Source organism: Erpetoichthys calabaricus, chromosome 5, assembly GCF_900747795.2.
Source record: "Erpetoichthys calabaricus chromosome 5, fErpCal1.3, whole genome shotgun sequence".
Lineage (NCBI taxonomy): Eukaryota > Metazoa > Chordata > Cladistia > Polypteriformes > Polypteridae > Erpetoichthys > Erpetoichthys calabaricus.
This window is the reverse complement of record NC_041398.2, coordinates 222,715,646-222,735,409: the sequence shown is the minus strand read 5'-3', so window position 1 is coordinate 222,735,409 and position 19,764 is coordinate 222,715,646. Positions and strand designations below refer to the sequence as shown.

The following is a 19,764-nucleotide window of genomic DNA, read 5'->3' as shown; positions in this document are numbered from 1 at the left end:
ATGTGTACAGAGTACACTGAATATGCTCAACAACATATCACCACTTTCTGGAGCCATAATTGGTGAGTAGAATTAACCTTACCTTGAAACTTCTGTCTTCTTTAACTGTGAAATCTCTGATATAATTAGTAAATAATACCCACCTCAATTGTTTGATACTGTAGTCAATTGAATTTTTAACAAAATTAAATACTAACTCGTAGTGTGTGATAAATTATTTTAATGTTATTTTTAACTTGGAGTTTTCAATGTTTAGCTTTAATGATTTCAAAGTGTTTTCCCTTACCACTCCTTCCATGTCCCAGAGATGTCTTTAGGTAATGTTGAGTGACAATTCTAAATTGGCCTAGTCAGTATGATTTAAATGTGCACAAGTCCAGTGACATAATATGACCTGGCTATCAAGAAGAAGGTTGATAAAATTTATGAAAAGCTTAAAACATGCAGTGTACACAAAGTAACAGTGTAAGTGCAGTGTATGTGAAGTAACAAAAAGGGGGGCACAAAGATGTGAAAAAAAGAAAACGAATCAAAAATATGGAAAATACATCAATAGAAACCAAAACAAATTAACTTAAACTACATTCTGATACTAGAAAAATAAATATTGAGTTAGATAAATGTCGATAAAAGTTAAGTAGGTATAATAAAATATGCATCTATGATATATCATTAATTAAAAAAGAACAAATTGGTATTAGTGGGCTCCTTTCAAAAAAATGTTAGGGGGGCGCAATTAAAACTGTTATGAAAACTCGGGTCGCAAATACTTAAAGGCTGAGAAACGCTGCCCTACGCACAGCCCAACAATGGTGCCCCCTCAATCCCTTCATTGCTTAACTGACAAGATATTAAGTCTCAAGTCCTAAAGGTGAAATAAGAGATTAAAACATAAATCATTTAACATGAAAAATCAGTAAAAGAAAAAAAAAAAATAAGAGCATAAGAGACCATTACACAAATCAGTAGAGGAGTTAAATACTAGCCAGATGTGTTTAAAGTCAATGGAAGCGAAGCTTTTACACCATGACAGAGAAACCAGTTTGATATTTGACAACACCTTCAAAGCAAACTTTTAAACTTTAGCCACTCACCAAGCCAAAGAAAACTTTTTTTTTACCAATGCAGACTGAAGTCAAGCATGTCAGATAAAAACAAAAAAAAAATTGACTTATGTTAAGTGTGGCAGTCAAAGACTCAAGGATATGAGAGCTAAGGGGAAAAAACTGTGGTGACCCTCTTCCTTTGGTGCTCTAAACCCTGCTTATTTTGTTTAATGGTTAATCCAGGGATGAAACAGACTCATGCATCCATTCTGCCTCCCACCTGTTTTGAGCCCACTTAATTCAGTTTAGGAACACAAGGGATCATTGGTGCACTTGGCTCAAAAGCAAGGCATCATTCAATCACAGGGATTCAGAAGGTATTCAGACCCCTTCACCTTCTGCACACTTTATTATATTGGATACATTTGCCATTTGTGCCCATGAATTTATACTCAATAACCCATAATGGCAAAATGTTTTCAGAACGTTTTGTAAATTTATTCAAAATCAGTAACTGAAATTCCTTATTCATGTAAGCATTCAGACCCTTTGTTAGTGTGTCCTGTTGACTTTAATTGTCCTTGAAATGTGTTGAGAACTTGTCTGGAATCCACTTGCGATGAACTGAATTGAGTTTAGAAAGACATATGTACCCCGGTGTATAAGGTCTCACAGTTCACACTGCATATCAGGACAAAAACCCAAGCCATGGAGTCCAAGGGACTCTCTGTAGACCCCTGTGAACAAATTGTGGTGAGGCATAGATCAGGACAAGAGTATAAAACCATTTCTAAAGCTTTGAGTGTTCCCCATAACAAAGTGAACTCGATAATTGTGAAATGGAAGTTTGGAACCACCAGGACCCTTCTTAGTGTTGGCTGTCTGACCTGCATAACCGGGCAAGAAGAGCCTTGGCCAGGGAGGCGACCAAGAACCCGCTTCAGAAGTCTTCTGCTGAGATGAAAGAACCTGTCAGAAGGACAGCCATCACAGCAGCACTCCAATCAATCAGGAGTTTGTGGTGGAGTGGCTAGATGGAAACCACTCTTGTGTAAAAGTTTGCCAAATGGCATTTAAAAGACTATGAGAGCATGAGGAAAAAGTTTCTTTGCTCTGATGAGAAAATAAAATGAACTTCCAATATCATGTCTTGCGAAGTTGAGGCACTGATCATCATCTTCATGATCTCTATGCTGAAACATGGTGGTGGCAGGATTATGCTATGGGGGAGCTCACCTGTGGCAGGGACAGGGAGATGGGTCAGAGCTGAGGGAATAATGAATGCATTCTAATACAGAGCAGTCCTTGAAGAAAACCTGCTCCAAAGTGCATATGACTTTACACTAGGGTGAAGGTTCACCTTTCAGCATGACAATGACCCGAAGCATACAGCCACAACAACACTGAAGTGACTTTTCCTTTTCCGGTATCCTTTTGGTGGTACCCAAAGCACCATGATGTTCCAACAATGATGGATGGATTAAAAGCCAGAAGTCTGTATGACCATCAGCATCAAGTGACTCCATGAGAACCCTAACTACAAAGAGGACTATTTCATTTATTTTAGGTAGAATGCCCAGAGGGGACTGGGTGGTCTTGTGGCCTGGAACCCCTACAGATTTTATTTTTTTCTCCACCTTTCTGGAGTTTTTTTTTTTTTTTTTTTCTGTCCACCCTGGCCATCGGACCTTACTCCTTTTCTATGTTAACTAATGTTGTCTTATTTTAATTTCTTATATTTGTCTTTTATTTTTCTTTTCTTCATTATGTAAAGCACTTTGAGCTACTTTTTGTATGAAAATGTGCTATATAAATAAATGTTGTTGTTGTTGTTGTTGATGTCTCTGACTATCCTTATTTAAATCCCAAAGAACATTTGTGGAGAGACCTGAAGTTGGCAGGTTACAGATGGTTTCCATGTAATCTAACAGAGGTTGACAGGATTGGCCAGTTAGAATGGGACAAACTGCCCAAACTCAAGTGTGCAAAGCTTGTGGAGACTTGCCTAAAAAGACTCAAAGCTGTAACTGCTGCAAAAGTACTGAATTAAGAGTCTGAATACTTACATAAATGACAGATTTTCTGAGAGCATGTTGTCGATTTGTCATTATGGGTTATTGACTGTAGATTGATGGGCAAAAATGACAAATGTATTCATTTTAAATGAAATCTACAACACAATAAAGTGTGTAGAAAGTGAAGGTCTGAATACTTTCTCTGTCCACTGTATATATGGAATATTGAAGCACCGGAAAAACAAATATGTTGACACAGGAAGAATGTACAGACAACACATACAAGAACAACAACAACAACATTTATTTATATAGCACATTTTCATACAAAAAGTAGCTCAAAGTGCTTTACATAATGAAGAGAAGAAAAATAAAACACAAAATAAGAAATTAAAATAAGACAACATTAGTTAACATAGAAAGGAGTAAGGTCCGATGGCCAGGGTGGACAGAAAAAACAAAAAAAAAACTCCAGAAGGCTGGAGAAAAAAATAAAATCTGTAGGGGTTCCAGGCCACGAGACCGCCCAGTCCCCTCTGGGCATTCTACCTAACATAAATGAAATAGTCCTCTTTGTATTTAGGGTTCTCACGGAGTCACTTGACGCCGATGGTCATACAGACTTCTGGCTTTTAATCCATCCATCATTGTTGGAACATCATGGTGCTTTGGGTAGATGGTGGTGGAGCACGCCACCACCAACAGGACACCGGAAAAGGAAACAGAAGAGAGAGTAGGGGTTAGTACAGATTTTGAATGAATAGTTATTATAATGAATTGGATATACAGAGTATCAGGAATAAATTACAGTGAAGTTATGAGAAGGCCATGTTAAAATAATGTGTTTTCAGTAGTTTTTTAAAGTGCTCCACTGTATTAGCCTGGCGAATTCCTACTGGCAGGCTATTCCAGATTTTAGGTGCATAACAGCAGAAGGCCGCCTCACCACTTCTTTTAACATAGGCAGGGCCTGGACTTGATTTTAATTTAACAGCTGTGAGACCACTGGTTTATTTTAAAACTGAAACATTTTCAACTTGGCCTGCATACACCACCACCTATATAGAAGACATTTTTTGAGCTCTGTGGTAGAAACAATAGAAATATTGCACTGCTTTACATATAGATATTCACAATGTCTAGAGTTTATTTAAGACCATTAATATCTACATCCTGCAGGTCTACTATTTGTTTCCCTTGAAAATAATAATTTCCTATACCGTAATACCCTCAGCCATTCCTTCTACGTCCTAATGATCAGCTTCTTTAGCTTATTCTTAATTATTCAAGTACTGTATAAATGCTAATTGGTTATTAGAGAAACCTTTGTAATTGCATTAGCACCACTGAAACCTGTTATTCTGTTTGCTTGGTTTGCAAGGTACTGGCATTCCCAAAGTTCAGTTCTGGTTTCAGAAATGACCAAAATGAAACATTTTTCTCAGGTTGTGCCACTGAGCCCCAATCCCCAGACACAACTACCACAGATACAGTCCTGTTTCAGTAACGGGCTTTTTATTCACACAAAGAGAGTACCTTTTACAGGCTTCCTTTTCCAACTGCCCAATACAAACAGACCATTTCCTTTTCCTATTCTTTACGTTCTCGTCCACTCCTGCCAGTCAAGTGTTGCTTATCTTCTCTCCCGAGTTTGACTCTATTGTTCAAAGTGGAGGAATACTAGTGGTTGGAATACTTATGGTGTCAAGACCATTGTCTCCAGGAATCATTTCCCGGTCAGACAGGACCATAGCAGTTCTTGTGCCATCACTATCCGACAGCTCTCCCTGGCGACTCCCACAGAACCCGACAGGATAGCCCCATGGGACCACAACTCCTATGCTGACCTGCCAAAATAGGCTTTCCCGATAAGGGTCATGTCCTGTCCCATAGCATGTCATGTCCTTCCAGGCTCCCAATTACAACAACAAGAACAATATTTATTTATGTAGCACATTTTCATAGAAATGATGTAGCTCAAAGTGCTTTACATGATGAAGAAAGAGAAAAAAGACAAAATATAAAAAATAAAATTAGGCAATATTAATTAACATAGAATAAAATTAAGATCCAATGGCCAGGGAGGACAGAAAAAAAAAAAAGCTCCAGATGGTTGGAGAAAAAAACAAAATCTGCAGGGGTTCCAGGCCACGAGACCACCCAGCCCCCTCTAGGCATTCTACCTAACATAAATGATCTCAATCAGTCCTCATGGTTTTCAGGCTTCACATGGAAGAACTTGATGATGATGGTCCATTACATCCACAGTGTCCTTCCATGGCTGCTAGGAAGCCAGCCCTGGTGTAACTGCTGCTGCAGCATCCTTCCTTAACCACATCTTGGCTTTGAAATGGAGTATCACAGCTCCATGACTTACCTTCCTTTATCAAGGTCTAATGGCCATGCAAGGAAGCAGAATCCATCTGGGCTGCAACACTGTTCCGTCCCTCAATATATATTAAATAATGATAAAAAAATTTATCAATTTCTTTCAAACATATGTCAATTTCTGGGTGTGACCTGTAGTGCACATACACAATGTTTACTAACAGAACCTTTATACTACTATTATTAGATAGACAGATAGATAGATAGATAGATAGATAGATAGATAGATAGATAGATAGATAGATAGATAGATAGATAGATAGATAGATAGATAGATAGATAGATAGATAGATATTTTATTAATTCCAAGGGGAAATTCACATACTCCAGCAGCAGCATACTGATAAAAAATAATATTATATTAAAGAGTGATGAAAATGCAGGTATAACAGACAGTAACTTTGTATAATGTTAACGTTTACTCCCTGGGGTGGAATTGAAGAGTCGCATAGTGGGGGGTCTTAGGATGATCTCCTCAGTCTGTCAGTGGTGCAGGACGGTGACAGCAGTCTGTCGCTGAAGCTTCTCCTCTGTCTGGAGATGATACTGCTCAGTGGATGCAGTGTATTCTCCATGATTGACAGGTGCCTGCTCAGCGCCCGTTGCTCTGCCACAGATGTCAAACTGTCCAGCTCCCTGCCTACAATAGAGCCTGCCTTCCTCACCAGTTTGTCCAGGTGTGAGGCGTCCCTCTTCATTATGCTGCCTCCCCAGCACACCACCGCGTAGAAGAGGGCGCGCGCCACAACCGTCTGATAGAACATCTGCAGCATCTTATTGCAGATATTGAAGGTCACCAGCCTTCTAAGGAAGTATAGTCGGCTATTAGGTTAACACCTTTATTTAAAGTGACTTTTGAGACACAATTTATTCAGTTTCTTATCCCATTTGGGGAACAGACAGACACTAAAATTTGAACCCAAAATCACAGGTTTTGCCGTTCAAAGCCTTAACAAGTACGCTACATTGCCTAATGCTAAATACTAATACTAAAATCATTTTAAAAAATAGTATGCGTGCATTCATCCTTTCACTAAACCAACGTAATCAGAACTTTAGAATATTATATTTACAAAAACAAACGAATAACAAAAACTGCAATTCTAATAAATGGTCCCGACGTGAATTCCAGGTGTGCGGGATCGTTCATCGCTTCCGTGCCCCTTTGCCCAGACTTGCCTCATCCTGCGCTTCACAGGCAGCCAGAAGGCACAGTTACCAACACTAACGGGTACTTAACGGAGCCAGGCGTGTGAAAGAGCTGAAAAGAACAGCTCGTTTGTTTATTTTTCGGAGGATGTTGCATCCCACTATTGTTAGAACAAGAATTGGTGGTGCTAAAGCTATCTTACAAAAAAAAAACAAAAACATCAGGTCATAAAAAACACGTAGGTCACCAGTGGTCACTGCATCCGCGGAGTAGTCGCCTAGGTGCTGACAGGTGGAGGTACTGTAAGCCAGTCGCGGGCAGGCGGCGAAGCGTAGCGATGGTGGTTAGCAGGCAGGTGGATTTCCGGAGTGATTGACGGGCCCCGCTTACGTCATCACAAAGGGGGCTGTTCCTCGGTGCGGAGTTCTCAATAGAGAAAGAGAAACAGAGAGAGAGAGAGAGAGAGACAGAAGGGGGCTCTTGACTGGCGAAGCTGTGTGATAACAGTCACGCATTGGTCCCAGAATGAGTGCGAGGGAGTAATAAGAGAGGCCGGCGACCTACTCTTCGGAGTCGGGCTTCGAAACCAACGAGCCTCTTTTTGTTTCCATTGATATCCAATGCTGGCGGAATGAGCACACTGGAGAGAATGCTTTTTTCTTTTGCGCGTCCTTGTCATGCTGTCAAGTGAAGACAAATAAGAAGAACACGGCAAAAAAAAAAAGAGCAAAACAAAACAGCGGAATATGGTAAGTGTTGCATCTCATGGGCTAGCTCGGAAAAGAGGGAGGGCATCCAATGGCTTGTCAGTGTGCGATAAACCGGGGAGAGCGGCGACCTAATGGGCTCTTGTCGGAGCACCTGCTCTGCATCCTGCCTGCATCCCTCGGGATGGTACCCAACTTACATACTGATGTGAAAACGGGGCGTCCTCAGTGCGCCTCGCTTGGCAGCGAATATCGATCAACACCCCAGTCAAATCGCAGCTGTTTCCTTTGTTGCCATTTAGTTTTTTTGCGCCGTTGTGTGCGTACCACCGAATACGATGCGGGTCTGCCTGGGCTGTGCAGTGACCGCTTAAGTTAGAAAATCGCCGGCCGTCTGGATGAACTTCCATTTCCTGCTATAATTAGCATCCATGTGCTTCGGAGAACGGGTACACACAGGGCTCTTGCATAAATGTTTTAAAAACCTTTTAAACAGGAGAGTAATCGCTGTCAGGCCGGAGAGAGACGTCCGAAAGAAGCATAATGCACATATCGGCAGAGCCGCCTTGATGTTCGGTGCATTGTGTAAATGGTTGCGTGTGCAGTGCGTTTTCACGCTTTTATTGTGTTTTATTGACGATACACCCAGCGGATGAAAGTATTAAACCTTAAACCTTAGAGCTGGTTTCAACATTGACGGACCCCCAATATAAATAATACTGGACAAAAGTCCCACATCCAGGATAGCCCCATTTCACACACGGAGTTAAACAGCATTAAGGTGAATTTCTAAATTTCAAAAACTTTTTTTTTCTTGTTTGTCAGTTAAAGCCACCTTTTACAGAGTTTCACTTGGAGCACAAGTTCGTTATTTTATTTTTGCCATCTTATTATGGAATGATTTAACATTTTTTATGCAGTTATCCCACCTTAACTTTGATTTTGTACATCAGAAAATTACCTCAATACTGATCTGTTTACAGGGCTTTGTTCTGAGATAACGATGTTTTTCTGAGGAATAATGGTTGGGCAGATTCTGTTTGTAAAAATGTATGGAACAATCAGGCAGTGGTTCAAGGATTATGTTTCTGCAGGTAGCATACTCACAAAACATTTATAACATAATTTAAGGTGCAGCTGCTGACATTTAAGAAATTTTGTAATTATTGTGAAAATGATCTCCATCTGTCCGTTTCTTTTTGCTTATCTTGCAGCTCTATGTGTTTAACATTTTAATTGGGTTCTTTTATGCCCTCATCTTCCAGGAACTCAGTATCCTGTAAATGTTTTTTAAATTTCTCCGTTAATCGAAAATATCTTTGCACACCCCTTCTTTCAAGATCTCCTGTGTCTACTTTCTCTAAAACATCCTTCCTGCTTCCCTTCCAAGAAATGTTCCTGCACCTTCCTTCACCAAATGGCTTCATCTTCCATGGACTCAACATACTGTGAAGTGCTTTTTAATTTCATCTCTTACTTGAAAGGCACATTTCTTCTTTCGAGGTCTCTTGTAGCTCCCTTCTTTGAACTACTTTGGAGTCATCCTTCCCCAAATGTCCTATTGGCCTCTTGATGCCTCAAAATTGAACTGGTTAAAGAGTACCCCTCTCCATGCCTTGTCACTTTTCTTTGAAGTTCTTTCATGCTAGTCACATAATCTAGGAGCACATGGCATCATAAAGTAGTGATATTTTTGCACGTTAGTCACTGTACTCTCCGCATTTGACAGTACACATGAACAGAATTAAGCAGGCATTGTTAGGTGAATCCAGAGTACACTCCTTTTAAAGTTTGCAAAATGCATTCACTTTATTTATTTTTGTATACCTTGACAGGTGTGAAGAAAATCAGTGGTAACAATCCATGCTCACATTAGTTGTAAAATTACTACCACTAAAGCAATGCCTTCATCTCTCCAGTGTTTTTGTTGTCCATGTGAAATTCTTAGCTGTAACCCTGCTTCCTTAGAAGTTTGAAGCAAATCCTTTCATCCATGAGCTCAGTTGTTTCTCTTCCCTGAAGATTTCTTGAAGGTCTCATTTACAGTGATCCCTCGCTATATCGCTCTTCGCCTTTCGCGGCTTCACTCTATCGCGGATTTTATATGTAAGCATATTTAAATATATATCGCAGATTTTTTGCTGGTTCGCGGATTTCTGCGGACAATGGGTCTTTTAATTTCTGGTACATGCTTCCTCTGTTGGTTTGCCCAGTTGATTTCATACAAGGGACGCTATTGGCAAATGGCTGAGAAGAAACCCAACTTATTTCTCTCTCTCTCTCTCTTGCGCTGACTTTCTCTGATCCTGACGTAGGGGGTGTGAGCAGGGGGGCTGTTCGCACACCTAGACGATACGGATGCTCGTCTAAAAATGGTGAAAGATTATCTTCACGTTGCTACCTTCTGTGCAGCTGCTTCCTGAAGCGACATGTTGCACGGTGCTTTGCATACTTAAAAGCTCGAAGGGCACGTATTGATTTTTGGTTGTTTGATTTTCTCTGTCTCTCTCTCTCTTTGTCTGCTCCTGACGGAGGGGGTGTGAGCTGCCGCCTTCAACAGCTTTGTGCCGCAGTGCTTCGCATACTTAAAAGCCAAACAGTCCTATTGATTTGTTTGCTTTCCTCTGTCTTTCTGACATTCTGTGCTCCTGACGCGCACTCCTTTGAAGAGGAAGATATGTTTGCATTCTTTTAATTGTGAGACGGAACTGTCATCTCTGTCTTGTCATGGAGCACAGTTTAAACTTTTGAAAAAGAGACAAATGTTTGTTTGCAGTGTTTGAATAACGTTCCTGTCTCTCTACAACCTCCTGTGTTTCTGCGCAAATCTGTGACCCAAGCATGACAATATAAAAATAACCATATAAACATATGGTTTCTACTTCGCGGATTTTCTTATTTCGCGGGTGGCTCTGGAACGCAACCCCCGCGATGGAGGAGGGATTACTGTACTTACATTCAGTGAAGATATCTTGAAGGCCTTGGTTTTCACCATTCAATGAAGGGTGTCTTTTGTTATCCGTGTTTGAAGGTCTTGGTTTCCTCCATGCAATACACATAGCTGCCATGTTTCCCACAATCCTGGTGGTCAAATCCTGAATCCTGGTCATTTAATGAAAGTATTCTTTCAATGCCTTTCCTGAAAGTCTTGGTAGCTGCTTACTATCAATGCAGAAGGCAACTCATGGTGCCATTCCTCAGTAGTCATTCCTTCATTAGGATCTCACTTGCCCTAATATGTTGAAGATCTCCTTTGCGTCATAAGTAAAGTTATTTCTGTATTCATTGGCTATTTAAAATTAACATCTATCATTATATATTTATAATTTCTCATTGCATGCCAATGAAGGCATTGGCTTCTTTCCTCTGTGCTGTTGTTGCCAAGGTGCTAGTACGCTCTTTTCTGGCACATGTTTTGAATGACACAGGGTGTGATGTGAGGTCCAGCTATGTGTTAGATCATCTGATCTTACTTTAAAAATAAATGGAAGACTTCCTTGCAAAAGAAAATATTTCTCAAGCCACTTAATTTTAGAGAATGTCTTCTTATTAATGTTATCAAATTTGGTTTTGCTCTTTCTTTTTCAACACCCATGATTAAATCTCAAGTGAAATAAACTGCATTTCCGTTTTACCAGGTTTGTGTCATTCACCTTTAAGAAATCTCTTCCCCATGCAATACATCTTTCTGGGTAAATTGTTTTGATTTTATGGATAGGTGGGTACAACATTTTCCTTACTTTCTTGTCTCATACAGTACTTGAAGATCCCCATTGCATGCTGCCCTTCCCTTGGCTTCATTTCTTCATTGTCTCTCATTAGTCTTACTTGAATATTTTTTCTTGTCTCCCTTCAGTAATCATTTAGATGCCTGCCTTTCATAAAATGCTGCCTTGCATCCTGTCCATAAACATATTCTAAGTCTTCATTTCTTGAAGGGCTTGGCTGCAGTTATTTAATGAAGTTGTCTTTGGTTGACTGTTATTAAATGTCCACACAGTTCTGATTTTTTCTGTTCTGATCCCGACGAAGTTTAATCCCATTTCAACGTGCTTTATTCTGCTCCTGCAACAGTTTCATCATGCTCCTATTCACATTTCCATTTTCCCCACTAAATGGCGCATGAACTGGGCACATAGCCTAATTGCATTCTTAAAACAGCAGAATATACAAGGGGGAAAAAAAAGAAAACAATAATCACGATTGTGCATCTGTCTTTACAAGCTGTCATGCATATGCACCACGATGGCTGTAAAAAATGTATTTCAAAACAGTTTTAAAAAACCAAGATGTGTCACAGATACATGCATGCTATCTTTATCTTATTTTCCGACTGTATGCCCTTTTACATTGAAACAGTATTGATTACAATATTTGTCAGTCAGTCAGTCATTTTCCAACCCGCTATATCCTAACACAGGGTCACGCGGGTCTGCTGGAGCCAATCCTAACCAGCACAGGGAGCAAGGCAGGAACAAATCCTGGACAGGGCGCCAGCCTACCGCAGGGCACACACACACACACAATTTAGGATCGCCAGTGCACCTAACCTGTATGTCTTTGGACTGTGGGAGGAAACTGGAGCACCTGGAGGAAACCCACGCAGACACGGGGAGAACATGCAAACTCCACGCAGGGAGGACCTGAGAAGCAAACCCAGGTCTCCTAACTGCGAGGCAGCAGTGCTACCACTGCGCCACCATGCTGCCCACAATATTTGTAATAGTTTATTTATTTACGTTTCCAAAATCACTTTTTTAGATCAGTTTTTATGAGTGTCGTCTATAATGTACCTGCCTGTGTCTGACCTCCTTAGTAAAGTCTAACCATGGGGTCTCCGCAGAAGTGTTGTATTTAGTCCATCCATCCATCCATTATCCAACCCACTATATTCTAACTACAGGGTCATGGGGGTCCGCTGGAGCCAATCCCAGCCAACACAGGGCGCAAGGCAGGAAACAAACCCTAGGCAGGGCACCAGCCCACTGCAGGGCACACACACCCACACACCAAGCACACACTAGGGACAATTTAGGATCGCCAATGCACCTAACCTGCATGTCTTTGTATTGTGGGAGGGAACCGGTGCACCTGGAGGAAACCCACACAGACACGGGGAGAACATGCAAACTCCACGCAGGGAGGACCCGGGAAGCGAACCCAGATCTCCTTACTGCGAGCCAGCAACGCTACCACTGCGCCACCATGCCACTCACAATATTTGTAATAGTTTATTTATTTACTTTTCCAAAATCACTTTTTTAGATCAGTTTTTCTGAGTGTCGTCTATGCGGTGCCTGCCTGTTTCCGACCACCTTAGTAAAGTCTAACCACGTGGTCTCCGCAGAAGTCTTGTATTTAGTCACACACTGTAAATCCTTGAGCCAGGTGCTGTGGGAATGAAGATCTCATTCTGGAATAATGCCAAGGGCACTCAACAGTTTCATTTTTGACAAGGCACTCTAGAAGACATGGAAGGAATGGCATCTCATCCAGGTTGGAGTAGCGTCCCTTCCTGCAGGGAAAACCATCAGCATGAATGGTCGCTTAAAGACTAATATACATATATATAAGATACGTATATTCCCCCAGTATGCTCAGCGGCCTCATTCCTACTATGGTGCTCCCATTCAGACACTTGAAGGGCTGTTCCATTGGATTACCATACTGGGTTTTGTGAGTGCCGCCGGTGGGGAGCTGCAAGAGAAAGGTTTTTCTGTTCTTAGGAGGGGCTTCCACCTGACTTGGAAGTGCCTCTTGTGGGCAGTGTTTTAGCATTGAAAGTACTCCCAGGTATGGCATAAAAGGATGCTGCTCTGCCTCCTCGGACAAGCTGAAGTCAGGACGAGGAGGAGGAGGAGGAGGACAAAGCTTTCCTAATGTGGAAGAGAAGGATGGGAGAACTGTTTGTGCCTGAAAAGCATGGGTGGCTGTACTTGATCTAGTCATGTCTGGGGTTTGGGGCTCTTAGCTCCCCCCTATTACATCACATTACATAAGAAAAAACAGAACGTATCAAATCAATCAAACACAAATCAGATCTCATTGCTTCCTTTGGCCTGCTTTGTGAAGATAGTGCCCATTCTTCCAATTTGTCCTACTTTTTCATATCAAGCCATCCATCTCCTCTTTTTATCTTATAACTTTTTCTTTCACCGACTCTCTCCTTCTCTCTATCTTTTTCATGACCCTGGCCTCTCTTCCATGTTCCAGTGAGCTTTTGCTCCAACACTCACGATGATTCTGAGCTTGGTATTCATTGAAGGCAGCTGTAAATCCCTTCCGTGAGCCAATGTCAAACCAAGCCAACTAATCATTTTGAGGGTCTTGGGCGGAGCACTTTGGCTACAAGGACACCGGTCCAGAGTTCCCCTAGTGGTCCTTCATCTCTATCTGCCCTAATTAGCTCTTGAAGGTTAGCTCTTCAGTGTTCGCCTTCTTTCCCAGCTGTGAACCATCTGCTACCTCCTGCTGGCCTGGAGGATACAGAACTGGCTGTCTGCCTAACCTCCATGATTTTATCTTCATGGTTAAAGTGTCAGACGTCCTTAGTGTATGCACTGTTTGAAAGAATAATAAAAAGGAAAACTTCATAAGCATTTCAGTGCATCCTGTCTCACTGGAATTGGCAGCACTGGTTTGAGACACCCTGTGAGTATTTTGCATTGTTTTTGTGTATGCAATGACCGCATGTCTTTCATCTCCTTCTGCCCTGATTCATTAGAAAAATTTGAAAGAACATAGATTGAAATTCTTTCTCTTCAGCCTGAAGCCAATTCAGAGTGTAATGGGATGTTTACTTTTCTAATGAGCTTTCCAAGCAAATTTTTTAACATACTCGCATTGCGCCATTCCCATTATTTGAAAAAAGCTTAGCAAAGATTAAAATGTCATTGCAATTATTATTGATGGGACACCAGTTTTCGGAGACTGCTGAACCGATTTTCATTGCTTTGCAGATGCACAGCAGTGCATTAGCTAGTGGTGCTATACAACAACTTCAGGGTCTTGGGTTCAGATTCCATTTTGCCTGTGTGAGGTTTGCACATTCACCTTGTGTCTATTTTAGTCTTTGTCCGTGGCTTCGGATTATCCTGGTGTGATTGATTGTGGGGCTGAGTGTAAATATATACAAGTGTGAACTATTATGGACTGGCATTTCTACCTTGAGGGACTGGTACTGGGTTGTTGCAGCCCTGAATCATATAAGAGGATTCAGAGAATGGATGGAAGTAACTGTAATTAATTCTACTGCTAGTTGTCCTGTAATTTCTTTCTATTATAAAATGTTTTGTACTTATACTTAGAGTACTACATGAAATAAACAATGATATGATCAAACTGCCACCTTAATAGAAGGACAAGTGTCTGTATGTGTGTCTGTGTGTGTTTGTGTCTGTCCATTTTTCTGTGTCTCTGTTATATGCCATTTGGTTTGGGATTTGTAAAAGCAGAGTCCTTCCTGCCTACGTTCAGAATATGCCTGAAATAACATTTAAGAGTGGGCATGAAGGATAAGGCAGGCAGCTGGCACAGGGCAGTGTTAACCTCAGATTGATGTTATGAATAGTTAATTTGTGTTTCAGTTTTGTATGGGAACTACAGAAAAATGCTTTTGAATATTTCATTATTTTAACCTTCACACCATCTTTTCCTTGCTCTCCATGTGATCTAGGTAGACAAATTATTGTGCTGTACGACCTGCATCTACACCCACTTTTGGAATCTTTGAGGCAGCCTAATGAGGTAAACCCCCAAAAACTATCTTGAGCAACTTTAATTTTCATGACGTTGCATACACAAATCATAGGTGATGCAGATGAGCTTATTTACTAAAATTAGACCATTAGGAAAATGTTGATTAAAAACAGCCCAACAAAGCTTGCCAATCTTATCCACCTAATTCCTCCAAAATAACATCAAGTCGAGTTTTGAATGTTCCTAAAGTCCTGCTATCCACCACACTACTTGGATAATTATTCCATGTGTCTATGGTTCCTTTGTGAAGAAAAACTTTCTAATGTTTGTGCAAAATTTACTTTTAACTAGTTTTCATCTGTGTCCCTGTGTTCTTGTTGAACACATAGTAAAGCAAGAGCTGGGATCCACTGTATTAATTTTAAAAACTTCAGTTGTGTCATCTCTTATTCTCAGTTTGCATGAACTGAAATGGTTCAACTACTTTAATCTTTCCTCATAACTCATCCCCTGCAGTCCTGGAATCAGTCTAGTTACTTGTACTGCTATGTCTTTTTGTAGACCTGAGGATAAAACTAAACACAGTACTCCAGGTGAGATCTCACTAGTGTGTTCTAAAGGTTACGCATGACTTGTACTCCTCTGAATTGCATTAAAGTTACCAGTCATTTTAACCAGCCATTTTTCACGATGATTAGCATCCATGTGTATCATGTACAGGTGATAGTAGAACTAAACCAACTCTCTAGTGCTGATTACTAAATATTAGCCTGCATCTCTTTAATTTCATCTTTTGTATAATAATATTCTACTGTTGCTAGTCCATCCATTTTCTACTGTATATGCACTTAGTCCTGATGAGAGTCATAAGGAATTTAAGATAATAAAATTTTCCAAATGGGATGCTAGTCCAGCACAGGACACACTTACACATACTGGGCCAACTAAAAGCACAAATATGAGGAAACTGTGTGTGGGTTGTTACTTCTGCAAAGAGCAATAGTCTCATGATTTGTATTTTCTTTTTAAACATATCCATTTGAATAGATACATTTTGTATCCCACTGCATCCTTACTTTCTTATCTTTTTGATCAAAAGCAGTGGAGCTCGATTAAATTCAAGTGTGAATTCTGATCTGCCTGTTTCAGTTCCATATTTGTGCTCAGGGGTTAGTTGATTGACTATGCCCATCCGCTTCTCTGTCCAGTTTATGTCAAATTCTGTCATACCCCTTACATTAATGGACTGGTTACAGTTATCAAGTTGCTTCTTACTGGATGTTTTTGTGAGGTTGCCCATTTTCAACGCACTAAATCCTAGCAAGTGTGATGTTTTTTTGATACATTGATGCTGAAGCATCTTGTGACCAGTAAGGTAACATGTTGAAAAACATTTTAAATATTTAGGTTTGACCATATTTTTTCTGCCTTGCAAATGATGCATACATACAGTTCATATAATCAGTTTGCAGCATACTTCTTCTTCCTCTTTTGGCTGCTCCCATTAGGGTTCGCCACAGTGGATCATTTGTTTCCATATCTTGCTCTGTCACACCCATCACCTGCATGTCCTCTCTCACCACATCCATAAACCTTCTCTTAGGCCTTCCTCTTTTCCTCTTGCCTGGCAGCTCTATCCTTAGCATCCTTCCCCCAATATACTCAGCATCTCTTCTCTGCACATGTCCAAACCAACGCAATCTCACCTCTCTGACTTTGTCTCCCAACTTGAGCTGACCCTCTAAAGTCCTCATTTATAATCCTGTCCATCCTTGTCACACCCAATGCAAATCTTAGCATCTTTAACTCTGCCACCTCCAGCTCTGTCTCCTGCTTTCTGGTCATTTAAAAGGCAGTGTCTACAAACCCAGTGCTGTCAGAGACTAAATAGTCAGTTACATGGGAAGGGCAGGTGTGCCCAATAAAGTGGCCACAAAGTAGATAGTTTGTCCCACTTAAGGCTCCATTACACTACATGGCATTTCTATACACAAACTCCAGGTCAGAAAAACCAGGTATGTTTTTGGTACTGTATGTAAAAGGAAACTGGAATATCAGGGACATCCTGCATGAGCACTTGGAGCATGTCCACATTCTATTTATACAGTAAACTAGAGCTAGGGATCACTAACCACCCTTGTATGGTATATGTTATTAAATGTATGACAAAACAAAATCAAGATTATATTCATTATTTGGCTTTTTAAGTAAATAAAAAGGTCCAGCTATGCTATATTAACTGAATCAGTAATTATGTATTTACAGTGTGTTATGTATTTACAGTGTGTGGGGCGGCACAGTGGCGCAGTTGGGAGACCTGGGGACCTGGGTTCGCTTCCCGGGTCCTCCCTGCATGGAGTTTGCATGTTCTCCCCGTGTCTGTGTGGGTTTCCTCTGGGCGCTCCGGTTTCCTCCCACAGTCCAAAGACAAGCAGGTTAGGTGGATTGGCGATTCTAAATTGTCCCTAGTGTGTGCTTGGTGTGTGGGTGTGTTTGTGTGTGTCCTGCGGTGGGTTGGCACCCTGCCCGGGATTGGTTCCTGCCTTGTGACCTGTGTTGGCTGGGATTGGCTCCAGCAGACCCCCGTGACCCCGTGTTCGGATTCAGCGGGTTGGAAAATGGATGGATGGATGGAAGACAGAGGGAGTGAGTAAGTTTCACCTTAAAAACGCATTGTCGGAGGCAGTTGTATTTCAGGTATTCACAGCTATTGATGACATGACAAATGTCATTAACACCAAGTCAAGTCACTTTGCAGAAATTCTTTGATGATTCTACACTTATGGAGTGTATTGGTAAAGGGGGGTGAGACAGAGTATAGGAGTCAGGTGGATATCTTTGTTTCTTGGCCTAGAAAGAGAGAGAAAGAGGTTAGGCAAAGAAAGGATTTTCTACAAATTAACATCAGCAAATCCAAGGCACTGGCTATTGATTTTTGAGCCTCTGCACAAGTCATGGAGTGGATGAGAAGGTAGTACACTCCTGCAGGTAATAATAATAATAATAATAATAATAATATATTTTATTTATATAACACCTTTCCCATGCTCAAGTACTTGAAGGTCCACATCAATGACCAGCTGGACTGTTCTTGTAACACAAAGGAAGTGCACTCATAAAAACAATGGTTCTTTAATGACACTATATGGTTTTTTACTGGGTTGTGTGGTTTCACTTAGAACCATTGCTTGATAAAGAGCTATTTTATTCTGCAAAAAGGGTTCTTTGCATTTGAATTTGGTTCTTTGGGCTTAGAAGAATATTCCTATTATGTAGAAAAAATTTAATCTTTAAAGTATAGTAGGCTATAGGACATTATTGATTAAGAAAACCAAAATGGTTCCCTTATGGTATCTTTCTGATGAACCATTTTGGCATCTTATTTTTTAACAGTGTATAGAAGAAAGGTCAGAGCAGACACTTTTTTCATAGGAAACTGCACTATTGCTGCTTTGATGTGGGTAGTGACATCCTTCACATGTTCTAGAACAGTGCGATGGCCAGTGGGATTTTTGATGCTGGGCTGGTAACATTACTTCAAGAGAGTCCCACCGAGCTAATTAAGAAGGCAAGCTCAGTTAGAGGATGCAATTTCAACCCTCTGGAGGTACAGTAGTAGTGAAGGAGAGAATAAAGAAAAAAGTGATGGCCTTTATTATCAAAGCTGCACATCAATGGCTGACACACCAGCACTGAGTAGTTTTAGCCCCCAAATTTTTTAGTAGAAGTTTCTAAAGAAGTGCTACTGGGGCTCATTTATGCCAACAGCAATGCATCTTTTAATGCCTCACTATGCTCTGTTTATATTTGAACAAGTCTTTTTTTCCTTCTCTTTTTAGTCATTCTGGTGTGTATTTGAAAGGGGGGTTGTTGTCTGTCATAATATTTATTTATTTAAAATGCCAAATTTCCCCTGAGAACATTTAAAGATCTATCTATCTATCTATCTATCTATCTATCTATCTATCTATCTATCTATCTATCTATCTATCTATCTATCTATCTATCTATCTATCTATCTATCTATCTATCTATCTATCTATCTATCTATCTATCTATCTATCTATCTATCTATCTATCTACATGTTCTACCAGTTTCTAGTCAGTGTAGTGCTTGAGCTTTGTCGTGTTTGATGTTTTTTACTGTCTGTTGCTGACGTATTCATTTAGCATATGGATACTGCAGTTGTGTATTTGTAAGGCTGTGTATTCACTGGCATGAAGGTTCACTTGTGGTGAAAAGATGCTTCACATGTATCTGAGCATGTGCTTAAATTCCACTAAGTTGAGCCCTGCTTTTAGCAGTCATTTTCATAACCTGTTTACCTACACGAGGCAATGACAGACAGAAGCCATTAACTACAGCAGATGGTACACTAGCTCATCACTTGGCACACATAAACGCATGCATGTACAACATGCCTTTGGACTGTAGCAAACTTCATGCAGAAGGCTGTCCATCTTAGAATGGAGGCCTGGATCAGTGCAATATGAGGGAAGAGCACTGCCCGCTGCACCACCATGCCATCTACTGCTGCTTCCTCATTGTTTTAAATAAAGATCTGCATAAGGGTTTTTGTAAATACAGTAGAGTGCTTCTTTTATTAGAAGTGGTGTGGCAATCATTTTATGTTCTATTTATTGTACTGCCATTAAGTCTTTTTTTTCTAGTATGTTAAAACCCCTTTTTAAATTACAAGCTGTTTTATAAATAATTCACTCTAATGTGTAATAATATACAAAACAGTCTCCAAGGTTCC

General features: G+C 40.5%; 1 protein-coding gene across 2 annotated transcripts in view; it reads left to right on the top strand.

Annotated features, from left to right (window-relative positions):
• The first annotated feature begins 6,422 nt into the window (after nt 1–6,422).
• The window catches only part of mapk4 (mitogen-activated protein kinase 4), a 201,074-nt gene continuing 187,732 nt past the window's right edge, over nt 6,423–19,764 (top strand). For both annotated transcript variants that reach the window (XM_028802579.2, XM_051928018.1), the window contains exon 1: nt 6,423–7,348. The gene's annotated coding sequence lies outside the window, so the exon portion shown is untranslated. The remainder of the gene's footprint in view (nt 7,349–19,764) is intronic.